Here is a 3,517-nt window from a genome sequence, read left to right on the forward strand (position 1 = left end):
ATACCGTACATACATTTTCAATGGAGGGACAGAAAACTCTCACACTAAATCTAAAATATCTCAAACCGTGTTGCGAAGATGAACGGAGATCTTATTTTTGGGTCAAATAATATTAATATTTGGAGTTTTAATTTTTATTCACTTTTATTTTTTAACATATTAATATTTGTCTTTTTTTATTTTAGTGCTTCAGCTTAAACTCCTTTCAGCTATTTTCAAAAGCAAAATTTCTAAAAGTTTTTATCTATATTGTATTTTATTGCGGTTTCAGTTAGTTTTAGTTTAAGTTGACAATATTAGCCTTGGTTTGAAATAACATGATAATGAATAAATGATAAACTCTTGCTATACTTTAATTTGTTGTTGTCTGCTTTGCAAATTGGGCATGATCCCTCTACATATACAATAGGCTCCAATAGGCTTTTTGTGCAAAGTGTTTTGTGCTTTTTGTGCAAAAATATCCATATAACTGTCTATGTTGTTTTGGACCCCGGTGACTTTTACTCATAGACTGTAAAAAATATGGACAAAGCGTTTGTGACGTCACCCATAGACTCTCTGAAGAACGGGTTTGAAGCTGTTTATGGGGGGTATGGGCGGCGCCATTCTGGAAAATCTTGGAAAATACAAAATACAAAAGTTTCAGAAAGGATACAGAGGTGGTATGATGTGTTGTGTCATATCATGGCCGAGACGTCAAATTCACTCAGCGCAGCCCGTTATCAGCTGTCAATCAAAGTTAACCGCCCTTATTTGTCATACGTTTTATATCTAAATATGATCTAAACTAAGGAGTTAGAAAAAAAATTCACCCCCCTCACAGTTGTTGGGCACACGGAACATATTGAAGATTACAATAAAAGTCCATGGGACCAAACTGTAAACATATGAATTTATGCTGTGAAAACGGACATTTTAACATGACGTCTATGGATATTTGCTCCCTTTTGGGACCGGCCTCTAGCGGATTTGATATGTATTGCAGTTTATCGCACTTCCGGGTAGGCTTATTTTGTGTCATTCAAGTTTGGAACGACTGAAGAATTTTCATTTTTGGGTGTACTATCCCTTTAAGAGATGAAATAATGACAGCAACACGTGAATACTAGTTTTTTGTGACGATTATTTATTGAGTTTTGAAACGATTGTTACCAGCATCAGGTCCTGAAGAGAAAGACAAATCTCTGCTTGTATAGCCGTAAGTCTTACATAGCGATGGTATGCTGGTTTCTTCTTTCTAAACACCTCAGTGGTTGTTCTAAAAAAGAGATAAAACTCCCGGCTGCCAGGAAGCTAGCCTTTCAAATCCTACACTCTCTCCTCGGGTGAGGATCTCTTTTTCTCTGTCTCTCTCTCACTATCTCTCCTTCTGACACAAACACACACATACACAAACTCCCACTCTGTCTTTTGACCATAGTGTTCCCAACCACAGAGGAGTTGTGACTCAGAGGCAGGCAAATAGTGGTCTTTACAGCTGAATATTCATCAGAATGGGTGAAGACATGCTGTGCTTGATCTTGAATTATGTCATATAGCGATATGTTCAACAAGGTGATATGCACATACATACTGTAATGCTTCAGGAAATAAGAGAAGAAAACAGTTCAGCACAATGTCTAACATTATTTTCTTTATACTTTTCACAGGAATGGCGTTTCGCAGAACATTCCTGAGGCAAGTCTGATACCTCAATAAATCTGCCCCACTCTCTCTCTCTCTCTCTCTCTCCCTTAGTTTGTCTCAGTGGAATGTCAGCTGGCAAGTACCCAGACATTGAGATTTAGCCTTTCAGAACGTGCCAGTCTCACCCAAGCTTCAGAAGTGTGGGCAAGCGCAGAAGCAGCAGTCCCCTTATCAAAGCGCTTGTCCAGCAGGGCTCACGGCTCAGTGAACCACTGATCACCAAATCCTCTGACCTGCCGTTAACCCGCCGGACTCAGAGCGACAGTGACAGAAGAGTCTGTCATGTTGAAGACCTACAGAGAGACTACTGAGACCTACGGAGATTATATGATGTTAGAATGCCTATAGTGCATCATCATTTACATGGGGTCAGATGTGAACAAATATCTCTATAATACCACATGCCACAATGGCAAAAGAAAATTTGTTTTGACTTTGAAAATGACAAGGATGGACATTTTTAGAACCTCTTTAAAGGAATAGTTCACCTAAAATTCTGATATTATTTATCTACTCATTCTCATGTCATAACAAAATTGCTCTTTTCTCTCATTCTTTCTTTAAAAAAAATACTAACCAAATTTGAGAAAATGCATTTAAATTTGGTTAGTAAATTTTTACTAACCAAATTTAAAGGGATAGTTCACCAAAAATGAAAATTAAGTAATTAATTACTCACCCCCATGCTGTAACAACCCCGTAATGGTGCGTTCACACTGGACATGAATAGCGCGTCAGGCACGAATGATTTCAATGTTAAGTCAAAGCAAAGGCGCGTTAAGCCTTGTTTATACTCGACGCGCCAAAAACGCGCCAAAAATGCCGTCATTGCGGTGTGGGCGGTCGTGCGCTTAGGGTCCGCAAGACCCCATTGCGCCTGGCGGTGTGCACGGCACTTTTTGTAACTTTGCGCGCGGCGCCGCATCCGAAGATGGACGACTACGAGCCGAATCTGGCCGAACTGGTGGTACGATCTGTACCAGCATGTTTATGATTCTTCTATACACAGAGACATTTGCATTGATGGGCGACCACAACATCTCATTTTGTGAACAACACATTTGCATTAAGCACCTAGTTCGCACTTGTCTAAAGTAATTGGTTACATCTACAAAATAAGCCTACAATAGCAGAATTAAGCCCTGCTGGTAAAATTAAGGTTTAAACACTCTCCAACAATGCTTCAGTTGTTTAACTAGTTTACATGCAGTGAAAGTAGGCTACAATAAACCTACTACATTTACTCTTTTATGAATTAGCAATTAATACTACTAATAAATGGCAAACTACTTCTTCACTGCTGATTCCTGGTGGTTTAGAGGAGAATTACTCTGAGTTCGCCCCCTGTTGTTTCACAGAATAGCACAACGGCGAGCGCGTCAAGTATAAATGCCTCGTCCGTTTGGAGAGGTGCGCTTGCAGGCAGCGGAGACTCGCGCTCTTGCGGACGCGTCGAGTATAAACAAGGCTTTAAGGCCAATTTATACTTCTGCGTCGAGGCTACGCCGTAATGTACGGCGTTGGCTTCGCACGTAGGCGACGCCGTTGTGAGCATTATACTCAACGCATTCTCACCCCAAGGCATCACCTTTGACCATGCTTCAATATTTGACGTTTTAGGCGCCCTTTAGCGTCACTTACATGACGCGATCCTACGGCGTCATCTAACTGACGCTAAAGGAAAGCGTCAGTTAGAGGACGCGGTTAGGTTTAGGTGTGGGGTGGGGGTAGGGTACACGCGATCCTAGGGCGTCATCTAACTGACGCTAAAGGGCGCCTAAAGCGTCAGATATTGAAGCATGTCCAAATGCTTCCCAAGGCGTCAGTTAGG

General features: G+C 41.0%; 1 long non-coding RNA gene across 1 annotated transcript; it reads left to right on the forward strand.

The window, feature by feature from the left end:
• The first annotated feature begins 819 nt into the window (after window positions 1-819).
• Window positions 820-3,241, forward strand: LOC148978513 (uncharacterized). The gene is made up of 3 exons (XR_016169019.1): window positions 820-1,325; window positions 1,421-1,554; window positions 1,650-3,241. It is a non-coding gene; the product is annotated as an uncharacterized LOC148978513 (long non-coding RNA).
• Window positions 3,242-3,517: the final 276 nt, after the last annotated feature.

The sequence above is a fragment of the Pimephales promelas genome, chromosome 6, assembly GCF_988280905.1.
Source record: "Pimephales promelas chromosome 6, fPimPro1.hap1.1, whole genome shotgun sequence".
Taxonomy (NCBI): domain Eukaryota; kingdom Metazoa; phylum Chordata; class Actinopteri; order Cypriniformes; family Leuciscidae; genus Pimephales; species Pimephales promelas.